At 41.8% G+C, this 26,936-nt stretch overlaps 1 pseudogene; it reads right to left on the minus strand.

Moving 5' to 3' along the window:
- Window positions 1-363: 363 nt before the first annotated feature.
- Window positions 364-26,936, minus strand: LOC134482796 (prefoldin subunit 1-like; annotated as a pseudogene).

Raw genomic sequence — 26,936 nt, forward strand, 5'->3', positions numbered from 1 at the left:
TCCCTCCCTCCCTTCCTTCCTTCCTTCCTTCCTTCCTTCCTTCCTTCCTTCCTTCCTTCCTTCCTTCCTTCCTCAGGGCAAGACATAGCTTTTTATTGGTCTAACCTGGTCTAATCTACATGCCTAGTGACAGGCTTGGGCAGCATTCTCCATCAGTCCTCCAGTCTTCCCTCTGTTGAGAGCTCCTGGCTTGCCCCAGAAAGGGAGAGTGTCCTGGGCAGGGGCTGGCAGACATTCCTTTGGGATCTGAAGGGGCTCAGGGTGACAGATAGGACGGCTTGGCAGAGGGAGGGCAGTGCCCTGCACAGCCCCTGCCTTGACAGGATGGGAGGGATCAGAAGGGAAGAACTTACCCTGCAGCTCCTACTGTGCCCTTCGTGCCACCAGCATCTCTCTAATGCTGTCCTAAGATTCCTTAACACTTCATCCTCCAGGTAGGATGACTTCTGCTCCAGCTCTTTAATTTTTTTCTCCTGCTATTTTCTGTTTTTTTTCTGACATCTGGTTATGAATTACTTCCTTGGACTGTAAAATAAACATTCTCCCTATGCCTTCATACATGTTAGTTTTATCTACCAGCGTCATAATTTCCATGTCCATAAGGTGTGCATGTTTTTACGTTCAGTCTAGCTGTTCAGTCTGTCTGCAGGTTTCACCTTCTATTGAGTATCAATAACTTTGGCTTGAAGCTCTGTGAAGGCATTCTTAACTCCAGATCCAGGAGGCAGCCATATTGGATCTCTCTCTCTCTCTCTCTCTCTCTCTCTCTCTCTCTTCCTCCCTTCTTTCCTGCCTTTCTTTCTTTCTTTCTTTCTTTCTTTCCTTCCTTCCTTCCTTCTTTCCTTTCCTTTTTCCTTCCTTCCCTCCTTTCTTCCTTCCTTCCCTCCTTTCTTCCTTCCTTCCCTCCTTTCTTCCTTCCTTCCTTCCTTTCTTTATTTCTTTCTTGGAGACAGGGTCTCTGTTAGCTTTGGGTGTCCTGGAACTTGCTATGTAAGCCAGGCTGGCCTCAAACTCACAGAGATCCACCTGCCCCAGCCTCCGGAGTACCTAAACTAATGGCATGTATCAACATGTCCAACAACACTGATTTTCAATGAGTCATTCACTAAAATTAAAAAGTAGAAAGAAATACACATGGAAAAGCTTTGTTCCCATACCATTCATTAAGCACCATTTTTTTGTGTTTTTTTTTGTTTTGTTTTGTTTTTCCTTGTGAGGAGACTCAGTGTTTATTTTGGCTTCCAGAGATAGTCTGTGGAGAAGTTACTCTGATCCCAAATTTTTTTCCTGGAAGACTGAAGAAATTCAAAGATCATCTAGATAATTTTCAACCTTAATCTCCTATTGGCACATTCACTGACGTGAAGCAGGTCCTTTAAAACAAAAACAAACCCCGATGCATGTACAATAATCTTAATAGGGGCCAGAGAAGAAAGTCACCACTCCCCTCAGAGACAAGTGCCCCCAGACGCTCAGAGGCACACATAGTGGGAATCTATTTATTGACCCCAGTGTCTTTCCCCTTCTATGATTACGAGCATTTTGACAACAGATTCTTACTACAAGGTCCATGGAACATATGAGGCAGTCAGTCAGTAAATGTTCAGAGAGTGCAGGCATCCGTTGGGATCTGGGTGGGGGGAAGGGGGAGCAGAGACTAACCCAAGAACACACATCTATGTAAAAAAGCCAGTGCGAGTCTCAGGACCTGGTGAGACTTACAGTCCTGAGCCTCTGGAGTGCTGAGTCTTCTCGGGATATAGAAGGAAATCAGAAGAAAGATGAGCTTTATCCTAAAGCACAGAAAGCTGATGAGGAAGGACGTTGAGATCCACTGTAGGTGGGAGTAGATAAATTGCCCAAACAGAGGGTTACAGGATGTTGCAAAGGCAAGTGAGAACCTGCTGTCCGAACACAGAGTGCTCAGGGGAAGGTTGGTTAAATGTTTAGAGGTACCGTGTGCTGCCACACACATCAGAAGAAGGGTTGGAACATTATTTCTAGGATAGCGGAAGAAAACAGAGACTTCCAAGCCTGGGAATGCTTATGACAGACAGGCAATCTGATAAACCAGAGGTCCAGACACTGGCTAGGTAAGTGCTAGTTGGCAAGTACTGCATCCATTTTGTGGAAATCACTGGGGATGGGTGTCGTGCTGAGAATGAGAGAGGAAAAAAATGTATCTATAAGCATTGTGAGGTCAGGTATAGTGGGGTGGCCTAGGAGGCTGAGGCAGGCTGCAAATTGGAAGTCAGCCCTGGACTCTGTGACTCTGTGTCAAAGGCATGAGAGAGAGAGACAGAGAGAGAGAGAGAGAGAGAGAGAGAGAGAGACAGACAGACAGACAGACAGACAGAGAGAGACACAAGAGAGACAAGAGACAGAATGAGAGAGACAAGAGACAGAGAGACAAAAGACAGAAAGAAACAGGAGAGAAGAGACACACACACACATAGACACACACAGAGAGCCTCTCATAAACACCTACACCACACACACACACACACACACACACACACACACACACACACACACACACACACACACCCCACAGGGAATGCATTGAAAAATATTTAATTTTTTTTCACTCTCATCTACTTGCCACCAAATGGTGCCCTTGTTTTCTGAATGCGTGCTATGTGCAAGGCCCAGCATCTTTCACAGATCCATTGGATACATAATTGAATGCACCAAACATCAAGCAAACATATCATCTTTGGGATTTCCCTAACTAGAAGCTTCCTCCAAGTTCAAACCACATTGATGGTCATATCCTTTCTATGTAAGTTCCACCTACTAACAAATTGCCACTGGAGCTATGAGTCCTATTTATCTGATCTTTACAAATAGTATTTATTTATTTATTTATTTATTTATTTATTTATTTATTTATTCAATGCTCTCAAGATCAGGTTTGGTGGTCATTTGTTCTCAAGGGAGAGCAGCATTGTCCTGCTGTCTGTCTGCCTTCCTTTCTTGGGTCTGACTGGATCACAGTTGTAATAACTCCTATGACTTTTTCCCTCCCTGATTGAGACTTTCTAGACTCATTTGCTCATAAATCCTGCGCTCCTTTTGGAACTCGTGGTTTGTAAAAGATGGATGGCTGATGTCACACCTGCTATCTCCCAAGTCTACCCTCCATGGTGCTCATAATGCTAGGCAACCAGGACACAACAGAAGCCACAGAGAGGAATGGAAGGATGTACTTGTTAACAAAGAAATTTTAGTTGCCTTGCAGTGATGTCAATGGTAGCCCAGGGAACTAGCTTCTTGGCTTTTCTTCAGAGTTCCTCATAGTCCACTCCATTGGGTACTAAACTAAGAAACTTCCAGATGTACCCCCCTCTCCATGCCTTCTTTATTCTATCCTAGAAAACACACACACACACATACACACACACACACACACACACACACACACACACACACACACGCACGCACGCATGCACGCACACACGCACGCACACACACATGCAAGCACCCCATAAATATGTGCTCATATGCCTGTAGCATTTGGTTATCTATAGCAGAAAGTGGAAATTGCCCCAGAACATGACACGATTTAAAGAACAGTTAAAACAAAACAAAACAAAAAACAAAACCTGGATAAGGCTAAACAAAAACAAGAAAGAAGAAAGGGAGAAGAAACGCTCCCTGTTAATCAAATCCTTCATTTCCCCTAGAGCAAGCTGTTCTTAATTATGTTCAACAGACACAACAACAGGCCATAAGCTTGTCCAAACAGCTGGAGGAAGACCTGGGCTGAAGGTGAACTTGGCTTCCCTACTTAATTCCCATGTTTGTTCTCCTGGTTCGTGGTGGGGATGGTTTTTGAAATGTGGGCTCCTGGGCCTGTTGGGACCACAACAAAGACTCATTTCCCATAGCTGTGTTTTGTTTGTGTGTTTTTTTTTTTCCTTTTCTATTGGTGTCCTTTAGCAGCTCAATATTCCAGCCAGCCTTTCAGTGGGCTCTTCCGGATCTGTCATCTAGCCTATTTTCCCAATCGTTGACTGTGGAGAGCCTGGCATCTCCCCAAGTTCATTCTGCGCTCCACAAACCTGAGGAATTTGTCTCCAGCTGCAGAATTAAGGGTGTTCATCTCTGAACCTGTCTCTTAACTACAGATTTGCGAACAGAAAATAAAACTTCTTCCTGCAACGCCCCCCCCCCCATCATCTTTCCCTGCCTATCCTCACTCTGGTTACCAATCTAATTACATTTTCTGGTTTCCTTGTCTCTACATATCTGGCCTTTTATGTTAACAGGATACAAATGCATGTAAAGCAGGGCAGCCATTTAAAATAAATGTCTCTGCCTGTTTACAAGATCCTTTCCAGCAAGGTTAAGCTCCTCCCTTCCTCTTTTCTATCACACATCTTTATCTCTCGTTGTAACCACAATCCAATGGCAATATGGGAAAAAATACCCACACATTTCATAATTTGGGTTTATTTAATTTCCCATCATCTGCTTTTTATGTTTCTTTCAACAGGCATTTTATCATCCCCTAGGATCTGAGACATTTTCCTGTACAAATATGTATCTAAGTCACTAACTTCTTCATTCTGTTTTCTGTTTGAGTAGGCTTTGTTTTCTGGTGGATCGCCTCCCCCAACCCCAACTTTCAACTTATAAATTAGCAATAACAATATGCTATTTATTCAACTTTAAATCAAGAATGCTGTTGTATCTACTCTTGATAAACCTCTCATATGTGTGAATCATCATACTTCTCTCTCTCTCTCTCTCTAATAATGTTTTTTTTTTCGTTTTTATTATTTATTTATTTATTTATTTATTTTATTAACTTGAGTATTTCTTATATACATTTCGAGTGTTATTCCCTTTCCCGGTTTCCGGGCAAACATCCCCCTCCCCCTCCCCTTCCTTATGGGTGTTCCCTTCCCAACCCTCCCCCCATTGCCGCCCTCCCCCCATAGACTAGTTCACTGGGGGTTCAGTCTTAGCAGGACCCAGGGCTTCCCCTTCCACTGGTGCTCTTACTAGGATATTCATTGCTACCTATGGGGTCAGAGTCCAGGGTCAGTCCATGTATAGTCTTTAGGTAGTGGCTTAGTCCCTGGAAGCTCTGGTTGCTTGGCATTGTTGTACTTTTGGGGTCTCGAGCCCCTTCAAGCTCTTCCAGTTCTTTCTCTGATTCCTTCAATAGGGGACCTATTCTCAGTTCAGTGGTTTGCTGCTGGCATTCGCCTCTATATTTGCTGTATTCTGGCTGTGTCTCTCAGGAGCGATCTACATCCGGCTCCTGTCGGTCTGCACTTCTTTGCTTCATCCATCTTGTCTAATTGGGTGGCTGTATATGTATGGGCCACATGTGGGGCAGGCTCTGAATGGGTGTTCCTTCAGTCTCTGTTTTAATCTTTGCCTCTCCCTTCCCTGCCAAGGGTATTCTTTTTCCTCATTTAAAGAAGGAGTGAAGCATTCACATTTTGATCATCCGTCTTGAGTTTCGTTTGTTCTAGGGATCTAGGGTAATTCAAGCATTTGGGCTAATAGCCACTTATCAATGAGTGCATACCATGTATGTCTTTCTGTGATTGGGTTAGCTCACTCAGGATGATATTTTCCAGTTCCAACCATTTGCCTACGAATTTCATAAACTCGTTGTTTTTGATAGCTGAGTAATATTCCATTGTGTAGATGTACCACATTTTCTGTATCCATTCCTCTGTTGAAGGGCATCTGGGTTCTTTCCATTTTCTGGCTATTATAAATAAGGCTGCGATGAACATAGTGGAGCACGTGTCTCTTTTATATGTTGAGGCATCTTTTGGGTATATGCCCAAGAGAGGTATAGCTGGATCCTCAGGCAGTTCAATGTCCAATTTTCTGAGGAACCTCCAGACTGATTTCCAGAATGGTTTTACCAGTCTGCAATCCCACCAACAATGGAGGAGTGTTCCTCTTTCTCCACATCCTCGCCACCATCTGCTGTCACCTGAGTTTTGGATCTTAGCCAATCGCACTGGTGTGAGGTGAAATCTCAGGGTTGTTTTGATTTGCATTTCCCTTATGACTAAAGATGTTGAACATTTCTTTAGGTGTTTCTCAGCCATTCGGCATTCCTCAGCTGTGAATTCTTTGTTTAGCTCTGAACCCCATTTTTTAATAGGGTTATTTGTTTCCCTGCGGTCTAACTTCTTGAGTTCTTTGTATATTTTGGATATAAGGCCTCTATCTGTTGTAGGATTGGTAAAGATCTTTTCCCAATCTGTTGGTTGCCGTTTTGTCCTAACCACAGTGTCCTTTGCCTTACAGAAGCTTTGCAGTTTTATGAGATCCCATTTGTCGATTCTTGATCTTAGAGCATAAGCCATTGGTGTTTTGTTCAGGAAATTTTTTCCAGTGCCCATGTGTTCCAGATGCTTCCCTAGTTTTTCTTCTATTAGTTTGAGTGTGTCTGGTTTGATGTGGAGGTCCTTGATCCACTTGGACTTAAGCTTTGTACAGGGTGATAGGCATGGATCGATCTGCATTCTTCTACATGTTGCCCTCCAGTTGAACCAGCACCATTTGCTGAAAATGCTATCTTTTTGCCATTGGATGGTTTTGGCTCCTTTGTCAAAAATCAAGTGACCATAGGTGTGTGGGTTCATTTCTGGGTCTTCAATTCTATTCCATTGGTCTATCTGTCTGTCTCTGTACCAATACCATGCAGTTTTTATCACTATTGCTCTGTAATACTGCTTGAGTTCAGGGATAGTGATTCCCCCTGAAGTCCTTTTATTGTTGAGGATAGCTTTAGCTATCCTGGGTTTTTTGTTATTCCAGATGAATTTGCAAATTGTTCTGTCTAACTCTTTGAAGAATTGGATTGGTATTTTGATGGGGATTGCATTGAATCTGTAGATTGCTTTTGGTAAAATGGCCATTTTTACTATATTAATCCTGCCAATCCATGAGCATGGGAGATCTTTCCATCTTCTGAGGTCTTCTTCAATTTCTTTCCTCAGTGTCTTGAAGTTCTTATTGTACAGATCTTTTACTTGCTTGGTTAAAGTCACACCGAGGTACTTTATATTATTTGGGTCTATTATGAAGGGTGTCGTTTCCCTAATTTCTTTCTCGGCTTGTTTCTCTTTTGTATAGAGGAAGGCAACTGATTTATTTGAGTTAATTTTATACCCAGCCACTTTGCTGAAGTTGTTTATCAGCTTTAGTAGTTCTCTGGTGGAACTTTTAGGATCACTTAAATATACTATCATGTCATCTGCAAATAGTGATATTTTGACCTCTTCTTTTCCAATCTGTATCCCTTTGATCTCCTCTTGTTGTCTGATTGCTCTGGCTAGAACTTCAAGAACTATATTGAATAAGTAGGGAGAGAGTGGGCAGCCTTGTCTAGTCCCTGATTTTAGTGGGATTGCTTCAAGTTTCTCTCCATTTAGTTTAATGTTAGCAACTGGTTTGCTGTATATGGCTTTTACTATGTTTAGGTATGGGCCTTGAATTCCTATTCTTTCCAGGACTTTTATCATGAAGGGGTGTTGAATTTTGTCAAATGCTTTCTCAGCATCTAATGAAATGATCATGTGGTTCTGTTCTTTCACTTTGTTTATATAATGGATCACGTTGATGGTTTTCCGTATATTAAACCATCCCTGCATGCCTGGGATGAAGCCTACTTGATCATGGTGGATGATTGTTTTGATGTGCTCTTGAATTCGGTTTGCCAGAATTTTATTGAGTATTTTTGCGTCGATATTCATAAGGGAAATTGGTCTGAAGTTCTCTTTCTTTGTTGTGTCTTTGTGTGGTTTAGGTATAAGAGTAATTGTGGCTTCGTAGAAGGAATTCGGTAGTGCTCCATCTGTTTCAATTTTGTGGAATAGTTTGGATAATATTGGTATGAGGTCTTCTATGAAGGTTTGATAGAATTCTGCACTAAACCCGTCTGGACCTGGGCTCTTTTTGGTTGGGAGACCTTTAATGACTGCTTCTATTTCCTTAGGAGTTATGGGGTTGTTTAACTGGTTTATCTGTTCCTGATTTAACTTTGATACCTGGTATCTGTCTAGGAAATTGTCCATTTCCTGAAGATTTTCAAATTTTGTTGAATATAGGTTTTTATAGTAAGATCTGATGATTTTTTGAATTTCCTCCGAATCTGTAGTTATGTCTCCCTTTTCATTTCTGATTTTGTTAATTTGGACACACTCTCTGTGTCCTCTCGTTAGTCTGGCTAAGGGTTTATCTATCTTGTTGATTTTCTCAAAGAACCAACTTTTGGTTCTGTTGATTCTTTCTATGGCCCTTTTTGTTTCTACTTGGTTGATTTCAGCTCTGAGTTTGATTATTTCCTGCCTTCTACTCCTCCTGGGTGTATTTGCTTCTTTTTGTTCTAGAGCTTTTAGGTGTGCTGTCAAGCTGCTGACATATGCTCTTTCCTGTTTCTTTCTGCAGGCACTCAGCGCTATGAGTTTTCCTCTTAGCACAGCTTTCATTGTGTCCCATAAGTTTGAGTATGTTGTATCTTCATTTTCATTAAATTCTAAAAAGTTTTTAATTTCTTTCTTTATTTCTTCCTTGACCAGGTTATCATTGAGTAGAGCATTGTTCAATTTCCACGTATATGTGGGCATTCTTCCCTTATTGTTATTGAAGACCAGTTTTAGGCCGTGGTGGTCCGATAGCATGCATGGGATTATTTATCTATCTTTCTGTACCTGTTGAGGCCCGTTTTTTGACCAATTATATGGTCAATTTTGGAGAAAGTACCATGAGGAGCTGAGAAGAAGGTATATCCTTTTGCTTTAGGATAGAATGTTCTATAAATATCCGTTAAGTCCATTTGGCTCATGACTTCTCTTAGTCTGTCTACATCACTGTTTAATTTCTGTTTCCATGATCTGTCCATTGATGAGAGTGGGGTGTTGAAATCTCCCACTATTATTGTGTGAGGTGCAATGTGTGTTTTGAGCTTTAGTAAGGTTTCTTTTACGTATGTAGGTGCCCTTGTATTTGGGGCATAGATATTTAGGATTGAGAGTTCATCTTGGTTGATTTTTCCATTGATGAATATGAAGTGTCCTTCCTTATCTTTTTTGATGACTTTTAGTTGGAAATTGATTTTATTTGATATTAGAATGGCTACTCCAGCTTGCTTCTTCTGACCATTTGCTTGGAAAGTTGTTTTCCAGCCTTTCACTCTGAGGTAGTGTCTGTCTTTGTCTCTGAGGTGTGTTTCCTGTAGGCAGCAGAAAGCAGGGTCCTCGTTGCGTATCCAGTTTGTTAATCTATGTCTTTTTATTGGGGAGTTGAGGCCATTGATATTGAGAGATATTAAGGAATAGTGATTATTGCTTCCCGTTATATTCATATTTGGATGTCAGGTTATGTTTGTGTGCTTTCATTCTCTTTGTTTTGTTGCCAAGACGATTAGTTTCTTGCTTCTTCTAGGGTATAGCTTGCCTCCTTATGTTGGGCTTTACCATTTATTATCCTTTGTAGTGCTGGATTTGTAGAAAGATATTGTGTAAATTTGGTTTTGTCATGGAATATCTTGGTTTCTCCATCAATGTTAATTGAGAGTTTTGCTGGATACAGTAACCTGGGCTGGCATTTGTGTTCTCTTAGGGTCTGTATAACATCAGTCCAGGATCTTCTGGCCTTCATAGTTTCTGGCGAGAAGTCTGGTGTGATTCTGATAGGTCTCCCTTTATATGTTACTTGACCTTTTTCCCTTACTGCTTTTAATATTCTTTCTTTATTTTGTGCGTTTGGTGTTTTGACAATTATGTGACGGGAGGTGTTTCTTTTCTGGTCCAATCTATTTGGAGTTCTGTAGGCTTCTTGTATGTCTATGGGTATCTCTTTTTTTAGGTTAGGGAAGTTTTCTTCTATGATTTTGTTGAAGATATTTACTGGTCCTTTGAGCTGGGAGTCTTCACTCTCTTCTATACCTATTATCCTTAGGTTTGATCTTCTCATTGAGTCCTGGATTTCCTGTATGTTTTGGACCAGTAGCTTTTTCCGCTTTACATTATCTTTGACAGTTGAGTCAATGATTTCTATGGAATCTTCTGCTCCTGAGATTCTCTCTTCCATCTCTTGTATTCTGTTGGTGAAGCTTGTATCTACAGCTCCTTGTCTCTTCTTTTGGTTTTCTATATCCAGGGTTGTTTCCATGTGTTCTTTCTTGATTGCTTCTATTTCCACTTTTAATTCCTTCAACTGTTTGATTGTGTTTTCCTGGAATTCTTTCAGGGATTTTTGCGATTCCTCTCTGTAGGCTTTTACTTGTTTATTAATGTTTTCCTGTGCTTCCCTAAGTGTGTTCATGTCTTTCTTGAAGTCCTCCAGCATCATGATCAAACATGATTTTGAAACTAGATCTTGCTTTTCTGGTGTGTTTGGATATTCCATGTTTGTTTTGGTGGGAGAATTGGGCTCCGATGATGGCATGTAGTCTTGGTTTCTGTTGCTTGGGTTCCTGCGCTTGCCTCTCGCCATCAGATTATCTCTAGTGTTACTTTGTTCTGCTATTTCTGACAGTGGCTAGACTGTCCTATAAGCCTGTGTGTCAGGAGTGCTGTAGACCTGTTTTCCTCTCTTTCAGTCAGTTATGGGGACAGAGTGTTCTGCTTTCGGGTGTGTAGTTTTTCCTCTCTACAGGTCTTCAGCTGTTCCTGTGGGCCTGTGTCTTGAGTTCACCAGGCAGCTTTCTTGCAGCAGAAAATTTGGTCTTACCTGTGGTCCCAAGGCTCAGGTTTGCTCGTGGGGTGCTGCCCAGGGGCTCTCTGCAGCGGCAGCAACCAGGAAGACCTGTGCCGCCCCTTCCGGGAGCTTCAGTGCACCAGGGTTCCAGATGGTCTTTGGCTTTTTCCTCTGGCGTCCGAGATGTGTGTGCAGGGAGCAGTCTCTTCTGGTTTCCCAGGCTTGTCTGCCTCTCTGAAGGTTTAGCTCTCCCTCCCACGGGATTTGGGTGCAGAGAACTGTTTATCTGGTCTGTTTCCTTCAGGTTCCGGCGGTGTCTCATGCGCAGGGGTCCTGCTGCTCCTGGGCCCTCCCCCATGGGAGCCCAGAGGCCTTATACAGTTTCCTCTTGGGCCAGGGATGTGGGCAGGGGTGAGCAGTGTTGGTGGTCTCTTCCGCTCTGCAGCCTCAGGAGTGCCCACCTCACCAGGCGGTTGGGTCTCTCTCTCACCGGGTCTGGGAGCAGAGAGCTGCTCTAATAATGTTTTTAACAGCAGGCCTTATGCTTTGTTAAGATAGGATTTTTGTTTGCGTTTATCTCTGATAGAGTTTTCACTGTGAAATTTCTCCCTTAGCAATCCTGAGATGGCATTTTTTTTCCTCATTATTTTGATTGGCTGAACAGGTTCTCAATTGTTGCTCTATTAAAGACCTACTAGAAATTAATAATGAGAGTAGTTGCAAATTTCTCCCTAATATTTTTTCAATCTTCCACTGATTGAACACTGTTCTGCACAGATGCCGAGTCCATTAAAAAGCTCTTTCACTTCGGTGTAAACAGTGTCTATTAATAGAAGGGATGCTAAGTCTGTGGCTTGCGGCCACAGCCTCTGTGATAGTATTCAGTCTATCTGCCTCTTATCCTGCATTAGTGAGGGGATATTGGGCAATGTGTTTTGACTCTACCTTGGTGACGAGGAAGGCAGCTGCATGGAGAGGCAGGCTGATGGAGAGGATGTTCATACTGATCATTTAATTATAGATAAGGCATCTCCAAAGAGGCACTGGGTCTGATTTAAAGTCTCTCTATTCATTGTCTTCAGGTTAGTCATTGTGACCCGACACTTGTGCTGGGACAGTCCCAGCTATGGCTGCATACCTGTGCTTTTAAAGGCATGGTGTATGAGTGAGCTATCATATTGCTCAGGTGAGCCCCACACTAAGAACCAATGCTGTACCCAGGATGGTGAGGACTGAAAGTCTGTCCTTCATCCCCTTCCTCTCCCTTAAGGAACATCATGAGTTTGGGAGAAACGCGTTAGGTTCAACAATCAATTTAAGAAAGGTTGATTGCAGCCATATCTATAAAGGGCTACGGTACTTCTGTCACAAAGGGGCAATAATATCCTGAGAAGGAAGAACAAATCTGGTGAAAAGAAAATTGGATGGCCGACTTGAATGGGTTTAAAGTGGCTGGTCTTACACAGTCAAGTAAGCAGCCTGCCTTGAGCTGCTCTCCTGGGGCAGCTGAGTTATAAACAGCTGGAAGTGCAGAAATGCGGTAGTTTGGACACACACACACACACACACACACACACACACACACACACACACACACATATATGATTTGGTTTCCAGGCTATGCCATTGTTGGAAAGACACAGAATCTCCAAGAGGTGGGGTTAGGTCATTGAGAACATGCCCTGGAAGGAGATTTTGTGAGCTCGACTCCTTTCTGTCTCTCTTCATTTCCTGGTCTTCATGAGGTGAGTAGCCTTCCTCTGTCACAGGCTCCTACCATGGTCTGCTGGCCTGCCACATGCTCAAGGCCACAGGGCTGAAGAACATGGACTAAATCCTCCAAATCAACGAACCAGAACAAAAGTTTTCTCTCTGGGAGTTGAGAATCTCAGCTACTCGGTTCACAGTAATTTGACCTGTAGAAAAGGTCATGCCAGTTCCTCTGACCTGTGAGAATAGGGGGTTGAAGCTACTTCTGGAAAGGCCTAGCAGAGCTGCAGGAGTCAGGCCATTTTGTGCCTGTACTCTTGACTGCTGTGTTCTGAATGCTCTCTGTTTGCTAGAGCAAGAAGTGCAGGTTGAGGACTTGTCTTGGCACCCACAGTTAGGAGCATTGCTGTGTACATGGTTAGCTTTCTCCTTTTCTGATGCTTGAGAGCGTCCTTTCTTCCTTTTTCCTCTCCCTTCATCAATTTCCTTTTTTCTTTTCTGATTAAAACACATCAGTGATTTTTGAACTTTCGAATCATTGAGCCAGAGAGATGGCTCAGTGGGGAAGGACCCTTGCTGCCAATCCTCTTAACCTGAGCTCTATCACCAGGACACACATGGTGGAAGAAGACATAACTTCATGCAAATTGTTCTCTGCCCTCCATAAGCATGAGCCTGCCACTCCAAGTAAGTGGATGTAATAAGTCTGATGTTCTACCGACTGAGCTATCCGGGCACTCTAAGTGGATGTAATAATAATAATGATAATAATAATAATAATGATAATAATAACAACAATAATTTGAAAATACTTACTAGCTCCTTACTATAATTTTTCCCCAAAGGAATGAAGAATTAAAAAAAGCAATCAATGAAAGGCCTGATACTAAAAATTCATATTGTTGAGACCATTTTCTTCAGTCTTTACCATGCATATAGTTTTTACCTTGATACATTAACATCCAGTTTTTATACCTTTCCCCACTGTATTACAAAAGAAACATTTCCCAAATCATCAACAGATTCCGAGGAATAATTTGTAATATTCTATGAGATTTATGAAGTATAATCTACTTATTTAATTATTACCATTGGTATCCTTTGGACATTTTGTATTTATAAGCAATGGTTAAAGTAAGCAAAAGGTTTAATAACACATGTAGCACAAGGGCTGAGTAGAATATTTGTTCTGTATAAAGAGCTCATATAATTGATTTGCCAAACATCTATTTTCTGTAGTTACAGTTCAGTGGTAAACGCTTACCTGTGACTTATAAGGACCTAGGTTTAGTCTCCAAAACATCAAGAGAAGCAATCACAAATGGCCTGTTTTGTTTAATTTTTTATTACTATTAATTGATTTATTGTGTGTGTATATGCATACACATGTGTAGGTGCATACATGCCTCTATGTGCCAGTGTTGAGGACAGAGGACAATTTATAGGAGTTGGCTCTCATTTGACCACATGCGTCCTTGGAATCAAACTCAGGACTATCAGGATTGGTAGCAGGCATCTGTCTACCCTCTGGGATGCCTCACTTGTCTGCTTTTGTGTTCGAGACTCCCTTTCCTGCTTCTCAGTCTGACATCGCAATTCTCTACGTAACAGAGGATGATCTTGAGCTTCTGATCCTCCTGTCTCCATCGCCCAACTGGAACGATTGCACCACATAGGCTGCCAGGTCCAGCCAATCTTCTGTGTTTGCTTGTTTTCATGTTGTAAAAAAGCAATCACACAAAAGATCAAACATTAGATATATGACAAATGCCCATATCTGTTAATGGGCAAAACATTGCAACCAAAATGGTCACACAATACTGTTTTCTCTCCACGTAATTAGAAAAATCTTGTCACAGTGACACTGATGAAATTTACTCTTTGGATTTCCTAGAACATGCTTAAGAAAACCAACTCATTATAGCAACTTTGGGAAAATACTCTGGGCAAAGGCATCATGTTATTAAAATTGGTATGCTTTTTATTTTAGAGAACCAAAGAGCTGAAAGTTTCCCTTTTAATAAACCTGTTTGGAAAGAGATTTCTATATAAAGATGTTTAACATGTCATTGGATAAAGGTGTTGAAGTCAGAGGTGAACTACACTGCCATCTACTTCTGCAGATGATAGCATTCAGAACAAGAGAAAGTTGTGGGAGAGAATGGAAAACTTGCTACAATCCTAGGCTAAATGCTGCATGAACCTGAGCTGCAATTTGCATATTTAAATGATTCTCTATTTGCATAGTTAAATGAACAAAACGGCCGCTCATTTGCTAGGATTATCACGGCTGAGTTTTAAGTTTCTGTTGTACATACTTCCATTTTCTCTAAGGAGGGTAATATAATGTAGATGAGTGTCCAAGAAATAGATCCGATGTTGCTCTTACCACCCATTTCAGGGCTAGTTACTGAACCTCTCTTTGCCTCCTTTCCCTCCTCTATAAAGTGGTATAAGAATAGTTTACCCATCTAACAGGATTTTACAGGGATTAATTATTTAATCACATAAACCTTTGGGACACTTTCAGGCACAGAATAAGTGTTACAAGAATGTGAACTATTTACTATGTTTTGAATAGTTAGAAATGTCTTGAACTATACAATGTGTATATCCTTCCAAGGATATCTTGAGAGGCATGAATGTACATAGCTCTTCCCACTTCTTTATTATTTTCTAAGGACAAATCTCAGCAAAAGAATTCCAGCTTCCTGGTGATTTCTGCAGAAATTCTTTCCAAATCTGCAAAAAGACATTTTCGTGCTAGAAATACTTATCATTCATTGCTCATTTTAAACAAAACATTATTGTATATTATTACTGAAATAGTGGTAGAATAGAAGAAAAGTCATATTTTATTAATTTAATTGTCATACATATATACATATATATTTATATATTACTATGTAGCACAGGCTGGCTTTGAACTCATGATCCTTTTACTATTATCTTCTGAGAGGCATAGATTACAGGTGGGTGACACCACACCAGCCTACAGTAGTCATTAATTTTTATGTTTTTCTGTTGCTAAACTTCCTTCTATTAAATAATTTTTTGACTTATTTGTTCATTTATGTCTTTGTATTTCCCAGAGTGCTCTGTGTTGTGTTCAGTCTTCATCATCAGCCTGGATTTGGGGTCTCCAGAAGGCATACCTCTAGGCCTGTCGATGATGGTATTTCAGAGAAGTTTAATAGAGTGGGGAAGATCCACCTGAATCAAGGTGGTCCTACTCCCTGGGGTTTGGTCCTAGACTGGAGAGAGAGAGAGAGAATCAGCATTCTTGTCTTTCTGCATCTTAATGACGGACACGATGTGGCCAGATGTCTCACCTTCTGACCATCTTGTCTTCTCACCATCATGCATTCTGTTCCTGCTCAATCTGTGTGCTGCCTACGTTTATATCACCTTGACACAGCCAGAGTCATTTGAGAGGAGGGACCCTCAATGGAAGAAATACCTCTATTTAGATTGTCCTGTGGGCAAGCCAGTAGAACCTTTTCTTAGTGATAGGTGTGGGAGAGCCTAGGCCATGGTGGGTGGGGCTTCCCCTTGGCTGGTGGTCCTGAGATTGGATAAGAAAGCAGACTGAACAAGCCATGAGGAGCAAGCTGCAAAGCAGCACCCATCCATGGCCTCTCCATCAGCTTCTGCCTCCAGGCTGCTGTTGGGTCTTCCTTTGTTTATCTATGGTATGGAAGTGTAATGAACATAAACTCTCTCCTCCCCAGGTTGTTATTGGTTCTGGGATCTTATCATAGCCATGGTAACCTCCACTGTTGCTTCTGGCGGTTATCTTGTCATAGAATGTAGAGAAAGCCAATGAACAATTTGTATGATAGAGAGAGTAGCCATCTTCCTGATATAATAACTGTATCTCCAGAGTTGACTCATTTGTGGAATTAATGCTATTTTGAGGGCTTGAGGTAACAAAGTTCAAATATTATCTAATCTCTCTCTCTCTCTCTCCTTTTTGTTTTTGTTCTTTTTCCAGTACTTATAACCTAGTACTCTCAAATGGAGAGATGTAAAATTTTTTTCTGACTAAGATGAGTGTCCTGCAAAGAAACACATGAACTTATCAGGCAGAAAGACCTCCAAATTCCACATCACCAGCAAGGTCTCTGGGATGCCTGGTCACTTTTTTTTCTTCTTATCCTACAGCATAGAAGACATATGAGTTCTCTCACTTCTTAACAGTAGACCACCAGAACTAAAGCCACCTGACCTCTGTGTTGCTAGTTAGTAATGTGTTGTGTGTCCTTCCTTGCCATTGGTCAAGGCCATGGCACAAACTGATGTCCAGAAAATTATATAGTTCTCAGACAAATGGGTGGAAGCATGAGAACAAAGGCCAAGAAAGTCTAACTATGCATGAGAGGCCTAAGGAGATGTGACAAAGCTAAAGCCGGGCACAACACACAAAGGGACCCAGAAGCCTATGATAAGTAATTGGCCTCTAAACTCATTGTAGCCCACTAGAGGGTTTTTGTGGATTATGGTGTGTCTGCACTTTGGTTTCTTAGTCTCTTTATTTGTAATTTCTTTCCTTCTTCCTGAGGCTGCCATTTCTTTGTAGAAACATTCCAGATTCTCTCGCTAAAGTGAAAGAGTGTGCTAGCCCTTACCAGAACCAGAATGGTTCTATGACAACCAATGTCACCCACTTGTTAGATTTCAAAGTGTGATCACTTACCTGGCTTGGTCTTTATTTTTTAATTCATCATCATCATCCTCGATTTTGATTTTTGAGACAAGTCTTCTTTTATGGTATATGCATGTATGTGTGCATGTGTGTGTATGCATGTACATGTGTGTGTGTCTGTGTGTGTGTGTGTGTGTGTGTGTGTGTGTGGTGGGTGGATGTGTGTATAGGTGCATGTGTGTATTCAAATCATGACACCATCTGTGTATCTGTATGGTTTTGTACATTTTCAAAAAGGCCCTTTCACTGGCTTAGATCTTACCCACTAGGCTCAGCAATCTGGCCAGAGAGCCCCAAGGGTCGGCCTGACTTCTCCTGCCTAGCACTGGGTTCTGCAAATGGACCTGAGCTCTTCCTACTTGTAAGGCAAGAATTTTACCAACTTAGTTAATTTACAAACCCTGAGAAAAGGTCTTTCTTTGTAGGTCAGGCTGCCCCTGGAATTCATGATTCTCCTGCCTAAGTGCTGAGATCGCAGGTATGCATCACCACACCCAGCTCATCTGGCATTTTTAACTCGAGTGGGGCCTATGCACCCTCAACTGTTGTCCCGTGATGTGCCCAAGGATCTCTTTGACAGTGCCATTGTAGGATGCCATTGACACCCAGCCCTTCAGAAGTGAATGGAAGCTGACAACATGGTTTAACTCAAACTGCAGAGACTGTGGTCTGCCTATTCAAGTCAAGAGCAGAGTTTATATAACTACCTTGCATGGTCTCTGGTTATATAAAGTGCGACTGAATATCTGTAGCCTGGATCAAAAGCCTCCTCCACATGAATAGCTTAGTTAGGACGGGGGGAGAGGGGGCAATGTGGACTCTGCCAGGGAAAGCATGGATCACTTCACATTCGGCTTTGTGAAAGAGCAGACGTTAAGACAAATGAAGAATATGCACAGGGTGCATCAGAACATCAGGTCAGTGGAAAAATTAGCCTGGAAAAATGGGAGGGCCAGAAGCTGGTGACTCAAAGGAAGGTCATGAGGACTTGGCAAGTTTTCAGGGGAAGCCAAACAATAAGGGACAACAGATTCTTAGCGAGGGAGACTGCTGGTTCAGTTAACCCGAGTGCTGCCTTAGCCTCCATTATTCAGAGAATGTTTAGAGCCCAGGCTCCATGTGAGGAAAAGGCATAAAGAACGATGAACCTATACAGGTAGGAGCTCACAAAGCACTCAGAGGGGGGACATGAACACAAGGGAGGGAGCTGTGTAGAAGCTTAGTTGTAGAACACCTGCCCAGAACAGCATGTGCAAAGCCCTGGGGGTGGGAGGTCAATCTCCAGCACTGAAAAACAAAAACAGAAAGAAGAAAGAAAGTAAGAAAGGAAGGAAGGAAGGAAGAAAGGAAGGAAGGAAGAAAAAGAAAGAGGAAAAAACTGTAAATGTCTGACATGTAAGAAAGTGAAAATAAACACTACAGTAATTGTGTGGTTGTGGCTAGGGCAATGTTCGTGGACGGGAGAAAGGATGCTCTTCCTGACTCTGAGGTGGACATGGAAACAATGAGGATTATTTGGATTCAGAGCAAAGTGGGTTACCCTGGGAAAGGCTAGAGCATGGATATAGGTTTAAAGACTGTTCTACAACAGTCGACAGTTTCTAATGGTGTGATGAAACATCATGACCCAAAAAAAGAAAAAAAAAAGAAAAAAAAAAACAACTTGTGGAGCAGAGGGTTTGTTTAACAGTCTACCACACAGTGATAGACTTCCAATCATAGTCTATCATTGAAGGAAATCAGAGCAAGAACTCAAGGTGGGTACTGGAGACATGAGGTGATGTGGAAACCCTGGAGAACTGATGCTTACTGGCTTGCTCCTTGTAGCTTGCTCAGCTTGCTTTCTTATAGCACCCGGGACCACCAGCCTAGGGTTGGCACCACCCACAGTGATCTGGGTCCTTCCACATCAATCATCAATCAAGAAAATGCATCAATGTTTTGCCCACAGGCCAAGCTGGTGTGGGCAATCCCCCAGTTGAGGTTCTTTCTTCTCAAGTTGACATAAAACAATCAGGGACAAAGACAGTTAAGCCCAGCAGGTGCAGATACCTGGCCAGGAATCTTGTCTGGCAGTACTGAGAGATATATGTTGTAGCTGGGTGGAGGTTGGCTTTGAGTGATGGGATGAAATGTTTGGCCACAAAGCCACTGGCAAAGAGACACCGAAGAGTCACAGATGTAGTTGCAGATGATACCCTCTATTATTGCTGTGCCAGCTTAATTATGATAATTGAACCAAAAAGTGCCATATAATATTAATAAACATCAGGATGTGCTGAATGAACCATGTGGTCAACAGTAAATGTTTACCCTCTGTGGGCTTCAGTATTCTTACCTATAAAATGGGTCTAATAACTTATGGGGTTGTTAAGACAATAAAGGTGAGTTGAGATGTAAATGTGCATATAAAATATAATGCAAGCATGAGCTATAAAGAGTATTGTGGTGACATGTAAGAGACAAGCACTTTGAACTGAGATGACTGGAGGCAGCAGTTCTCCCTCCTTTACTTCTCAACATTTTGTCCCTGGGCAAAGTATTTAAGTCCCTTAAACCTCCATGTTAACATTTCTAAGCCATGGGCAATAAGTATCTACATGTTGATGGTGATTACAGCCATCACATAGAAAGGCTGAGCAATAGGTAAGCCTTGAACAGACTCCCTCTTGTTACACTGAAGTGCTTGGTAGAGAGAGCTGTCTTCTTAATCAGAGGTTAGGCAGGCTGGAGAGTGGCTTTAGATGTATCTACATGTCTCCTGAGTTCTCCTTGCCTTCTCTACTAGCTATTCACTAACTACATAATTTCTGCCTCATTTAAAGCTGTTTCTTTATCTAAAAACAAAAAGCTAAGGCCTGATGTGGTGCACATGCGTTTTGTTGCAGCATTTGGAAGGCAGTGGCAGGAGGATCTCTCAGAACTTGGGAGGCTGAGGCAGGCAAAAGTGGGTTAGATCTTTGTGAGTTTCAGCTAGTCTGGTTTACACTGTATTCTAGTTTACTTTGATGTGATAAAGACCAGGACTAAAAGCAGTTTTGGGAGGAAAGGGTTTATTTGACTTACACCTCCATATCACAGTTCATCATCATGGAAGGAAGTCAGGACAGTGGCTCAAGCAGGAACCTGGAGGCAGGAACTAAAGCAGAGATAGGGAACAAGTACTGCTTACTGACTTTCCCTTGATAGTTTGCTCAGTCTGCTTTCTTATATAATCGTGGATCATCTGGCTAGGGTAAGCCCTCCCACATCAATCATTAATCAAGAAATTGTCCTCCAGACCTGTCTGCAGGCCAATCTGAAGAGGACATTTTTCTCAGTTGAGATTTCGTCTACCCAGACAACTCTAGCTTGTGTTTTGTTGACAAAAAACTGACTAGGACACAGTAAGTTTCAGGCCAGTCAGGTCTATATTTCAAGATCCTGTCTCACTATAGCAAACAAGCAAGCGAACAAGAAATTAAAAAAAAAAAAATCAAAGCAGAGTAGTACACACCTGAAATCTCAATAGTAGGGAGGTTGAGGCAGGAAGATTGTAAATTTTATGCAAGCCTGGGTTACCGTGTGAGATCCTGTATATATAAACAAACAAACCCAAAGACAATAGAATCCAAAAATGAAACCAAGGAGTGCTGCTGATTATTTTTTCTTTTTCATAGAACATTCCATGGTTTCCTTGATTTGTTCTATAAGTTTAGGGAATTTAATTGTGGTTTTCCAAAAAGAACAAGAGTAATTTCCTTTTCTTTTATACAGAAGCCATGGAATACAGAAGTCAAACCACTCTCCTCAGTGAAGGTACTGTCTCAGGTACTGGGAAGACTATGGGTGTTTTGTATCCAGGAGACTCTTTCTTGGGTTATACCCTTAGAGGCTATTGTCTTCACCACTCAGATCTTCTCACAGGAACAAGAAAACCACAGTAGGCTATATCTCATAGCTTCGCATTGTCCTGGTTAACAGAAGAAGAGGAGCTTTCTCCCTGCTGGACTCAAGTTATCCTTGAATGAAAAGTCAACACTCCACCGTGTGCTACTCTGTTGAAAAGAGAGAGTATTCAGTAGGCTAGATATGTATCTTACTTAGGCTTCTATTGCTGTGATAAAACACCATGATCAAAAGCAACTTGAGGTAGAAAGGGTCTTACACTTTCACATCACCGACTATCAAAGAAGGAAGCCAGGGCAGGAACTAAAAGTAGGAAGCTGAAGCAGAAACCACAGAAGAGTGCTGCTCTTGACTCCTTTTGACTTTCTCAACCTGCTTTTAAAGTTTTTACCTTTTATTGAAAATAGATTTTTTTTTGGTCACACAATATATCCTTATTAGTTTTCCCTCCCTCTACGTCTCCCAGTTCCTGCTCACCTTCTCTTCCATCAAGATCAACTTCCACTCTGTCTCATTAGAAAACAAACAGGCTTCTAAGGGGCACTAATAAAATATAACAAAATAAAATATAATAAGAAAAAACAAAACTACAACATTAGGTTGGACAAGACAAGCAAACAGAAACAAAAGAACCCAGAAAAAGGCACAAGAATCATTTACACACTCCAGAATCCTGTAAGAACACTAAGTTGGAAGCCATACTACAAGTTCAGAGGACCTGGTCCAGACTCATGTAAGGCCTGTAGATGTTGGTTCAGTCTCTGTGAGTTCATATGAACTTTGATCATGTTAATTTAGAGGGCCTTGTTTTCTTGGTGTCCTCCACCATTTTTGACTCCTAAACCCTTTCTGCCTCCTCTTCTCGAGTTTACTGAGCTCTGAGGGGAAGGATTTAGTAGAGACATCCCATTAAGTGTTTCAAGCTTTCTCACTCTCTGGCTGTGGGTCTCTGTATTTGTTCTCATCTTCAGCCTGCTTTCTTATATAACACAAGACCACCTGCCCAGGTTTGGCCCCACACACAGTGGGTTAGGTCCTCTCCCATTAATAAATAATCAAGAAAATTCCCCGTGGACTTACCTACCTCTGATGGAGGTATTTTCTCAATTGAGGTTCTATTCCAGATAACTATAGTTGCTAGACTTACAAAAATCAAACAGCAAATAGGTTACGATGTTTTGCTGGAGTGGGCACTTGAGAGGACATGTGGTGCTTGGAAAGAGTGTGAGTGTAACCCAATAGACAGTGGATGATTCTCTGGTATGGTTCACCTTGCTGGTCTTCACCTTGCTGGTCTTCACCTTGCTGGTCTTCACCTTGCTGGTCTTCACCTTGCTGGTCTTCACCTTGCTGGTCTTCTCCTTGCTGGTCTTCACCTTGCTGGTCTTCACCTTGCTGGTCTTCACCTTGCTGGTCTTCACCTTGCTGGTCTTCTCCTTGCTGGTCCTCACCTTGCTGGTCTTTGCTGACAAATCTGTGGCATTGGTTCCTTTTGATTCTTTGCTGATCTTTGCTTGTCATGACTTTGTAGAGAGAAGTGCACCACAGAACTTGTGATGGTGTTCTGGCTGCTTCTTACTGCTTCAATGGACTCCTGCCAATTGGCAGAAACTGGTGGGTTCTCCTGGATCAAGCCATTGCTACTGATTCATGTTCAGTGCTTTTCTAGGGGACTGGACTACACATAACAAAGTTTGGAATCTCCCCAGAGAACTAGTTCTAAACAGGTTCACGCCCTCCTTGTCCATTTTCCTCCCCTACCTTTGGTTGGTAGCTATAAGGGAGGTTGAAGTAGTTAAAAACCCTTATTAAAGTAGGTTTTGAAAAATAGAAGTCTACAATGTTATGTACATTTTTCAATTAGAAAAATTCAATTTATATAATATGTTTATTAGAGGTATAAGCTTATGATTGGTTGGGAAGCAAATGAATAGCTACCTAAAAGAAGATTTATGATATGGCTCCTTTGATCATAAAGACTGAGATGTACATGGTCTTCTGTCTGTGGTGGAGATCAAAAGATCATCCTGTGTGGTTTAGTTCAAGTCCAACGGCCCAGTATGAGGAGGGTGGATGGTGTTAGTCCCATTCAGAGGGCAGACCAACGACTCAGTTTCAGGCTATTAGAAAGAGAACCCCCATTTCTATGCCTTCTGTTCTACTTGAACCCTCATGGGTTGTATGAAAAACCATTCATTTTAAGAGAACACTGTTTACTCATTCCACTAAGCCACACCCTAATCTCTTTCAGAAAGGTCACAGATATAGCGATAATGCGGTTTAACCAAATGTTTGGGCGGCCTATAATCTAGTCAAGTTGACACATATCCCTAAAGTGTTATGTAGCTTTTTGTGGGGAGACATTGTGAGAGGAGAGGAAAGGAGAGGACAGGACAGGAGAGGAGAGGAGAGGGGAAGAGAGGTGAGGGGAGGACAGGAGAGGAGAGGGTACATAGCTGCAGTAAAGAGGGGCTTGGAAGAGTAAATGTCCATGATGAAATGGATGACCGTCACCATGTCTCAAAGTTTTGTATGATTTTTCACTTTTAGTTTCTGGGGTCATAATTGGGAATGCAGGCATAAAGGAACCATAGGAAGCTGGAGACCAGGAAATTCGCAAGTTTTAGTGATCATTCTTCCGAACAAGTAGGGATAGTATCTCTAGATTTAAATCACTGGCAGATGCTTGAGTTGTTTTGTGAAAGGTCCATGTACCAGTAGAAGTGCTTGCTTGCTTTCTTCCTTTCTTCCTTTCTTTCTTTCTTTCTTTCTTTCTTTCTTTCTTTCTTTCTTTCTTTCTTTCTTTCTCTCTCTCTCTCTCTTTCTTTCCTTCCTTCCTTCCTTCTTTCTTTCTTTCTCTCTCTCTCTCTTTCTTTCTTTCTTTCTTTCTCTTCCTTCCTTCCTTCCTTCCTTCCTTCCTTCCTTTCTTTCTTTCTTTCTTTCTTTCTTTCTTTCTTTCTTTCTTTCTTTCTTTCTCTTTCTTCCTTCCTTCCTTCCTTCCTTCCTTCCATCCATCCTTCCTTCTTTTTTGCCTTCCTTCCTTCCTTCCTTCAAGAGTGAGGAGCTTTATTTTTTTAGTAATTTAAATCACAAAGGTGGTTCTGCCTTCAGAAGCGATTCCCAAGGTTTTAGTTGTTCACACCAACTGTTGGGTATTTCATTTTGTAAGAAAAAGAATGCTGGGCTGGGAGATGACTCAACTAGTAAATCATTTGCCTTGCAAGCAGGTAGACTCAAATTTGGTCCCTAGACCCCTGCACAGAAAGCTGAGCATAGTGGAATGAGAAGGCAGACACAGGCAGATCCCTGTGGCCCTTTGTCCAGCATACTAGCCTCCTTGACCAATTTCAGGGGGAAAATTGTGGTCATGTGTATAATACCAGCTACAAGGCTCAGGAGGTTTTTAACAACCTTGAATATTCTGGAAAAACTGAAGGTTCGTCATACAGCTAAAGATAACTGTCACCCATGTTGATGTGTGCCTCTAGGCAAGCAGGTGTAGTTTCTGTCATGTGATACTGACCTTATTGCAGGCCATTTGGGTCAGAGAGGAGCAGCTGGTGTGAGTGGAGTGGATTCACAGCTGGCCTGGGTTCTGCCAGAGGCTAGCTGTGTGACTCAGGGTCTTCGTTCTGGGAAATTAGAGTTGGCCCTTCTTGAGTTCTGACTCTATGAGAGCCTTCTCTGTGGTTGCCATGCCTGGGTTCAGCTAACTATATGTTGAGAATATTTGAAAACAAAACAAAACAAAGAAAACAAACAAACAAACAAACAAACAATACTTACCCAGCAATGGGGCTGCTTCAGATAGAACTCTTTTGGGATTTGTCTGGAGGCTGGCAAGCTCTCCTGCCTGAAACCCTCAGGTCTCTTATTCGCTGTAGGCGCTTGAGATTTTGTCATTGATAGGGTCTCCTCTGTCACCAGCTGGCTTTGTCACCTGGTGGTGATGATGGTAGAGAGGGCTATCTACTCCAAAGAGGTTGACACAAAATATTTTCTTGTCATTATTTCCTAAACAATATAGCATACAGTTAGTTACAAATTGTTGCTTTACATTAGATTATAGGCAACCCCAAGTACTTCCAATTATATGAGAGAGGATTTGTGAATCCTATAAAAATACTATGCCATTTTGAAGAAGAAATCTGAGCAGTTTTGGAGTAACTGCAGAGGCATGAATGTACATCATAATGGACAGGAAGAGCTGGGAAGAGTCATGTTTAGAAAGAATGTCTACATGGCTGTGTGTCCAGGCAATCCACGAGGGACAGGAAGGACTTAAGGGTGGGAGATGTTATGAAAAATTTGAAGTTTTGAAGAATTAGAAACCATGGAGTGGAGATGAATAAATGCTGTAGAATAAGGAACTGGAGAGGACCTGGAACACACAATCATGACAAAGCTATGCCATGTTATTCTAGAGAACCCTGGAAAAAGTTCTCCATATCTTATACTGAGGCCCAGGCTCCAACCTTCCATCCACAGATACCTTCCAGGCCCAATTCTGCACAGCTTGGCAGAGTTCAACTCTGATTTCCATAGGCTATTTTTCTTTCTTACTACATCGCACATGCATACCCTAAAAGGTGATTATGTGCACTGGGCCAAGTAATCAAGGAATTAGTCCTACTAAGTCATCGTATATGACTGGAGTACATGGTTAGATGGGCCTTTCTAGAGATGGGGAGGTAACTTGTACCTATTGGTGTAGTCGGAGTTATCAGTACATCTTAAGTCATTTTCTGTATTTCTCTGTAAGGCATTTTGTATTCAAGATGTCTAAAACAACAGTCCCTAGTGACAAAGGATTTATTATCAGTACCAAGTGGAGAGGACATAATGTAATAATAGCTATCATGGAAGACAAATATATAACATGCTGGATCATCAAACATCTATTTGTTCAATGTATGGGAGAAGGGCTGTCTGGGAGTGCTTTCCAGAAGAGGCGGCAGTATGGAAGATGCTACATCTCATTCTAGGACAATGGTTCTCAACCTGTAGCTTGTGTTGGCTTGGGAGTCCAATGACCCTTTCAAAAGAGTTACCCAAGATCACTGAAAAACATAGATATTTACATTGTTTCATATCAGTAGCAAAATCACAATTATGAAGTTGTAATAAAAACAGCTTTATGGTTGGAAGTCACTGCACCAGGGGGAACTGTATAAAACATGGCTCAGTGGTTAAGAGCATTTGTCCACTCTTGTAGAGGTTAAGTTCAGTTCCCAGAACACACATGAGCGCTCACAACCACCTGTAACTCCAAACCTAGGATATCAGACCCTGCCTTTTGGCCTCTAAGTGCTCATGAATACAAGTGATGCCTGGATATTTACACAGGATTTTACATGTACACGTATAAATAAATATTAAATTCCACAGAAACAAGAAAAGTTAAATGACAGATACGTGTAGAAATCTGACTGTGATCTGTAGCTCCCGGAATAGGAGGGAAGGCTATCATCAGGGAGGCTACTCTTAGCAGCCGCAAGGATAATTCAGTAGGAGAAAGTTAAAGTTGTTTCACCTTCTAATTGTGTAAACCTATCCCAGGGCCATGTTCTAATGAAAACCATCTGACTTATGGAGACAGCATCTACTCTGGATTAAAATAACTAAGAGAAAACTCAGTAGACTGTGAAGGCAAAATAGAAAACTTGGCCTTGCCCAGTATGGCCTTGCTGCTACAGATAGGACACTTTTGGGACCTGTCTAGATGCTAGAAAAATGTCCTGCCTGCAACTCTCAGGGCAATTATTTGCTTCAGGTGCTTACCATCATTGATGGGGTCTACTCTGTCATCAGCTCTGTGTTCATCTGGTGGTGATGGTGGTAAAGAGAGATCTCTACTCTAAAGAGCTGAAGTTACTATGGTGCAAGCATCTTTTAAAATTAGTGGGAGGAATTATTTACAGGACTCCCTACCTTTGGTACCCAAATCCAT

The sequence above is a fragment of the Rattus norvegicus genome, chromosome 17, assembly GCF_036323735.1.
Source record: "Rattus norvegicus strain BN/NHsdMcwi chromosome 17, GRCr8, whole genome shotgun sequence".
Taxonomy (NCBI): Eukaryota; Metazoa; Chordata; class Mammalia; order Rodentia; family Muridae; genus Rattus; species Rattus norvegicus.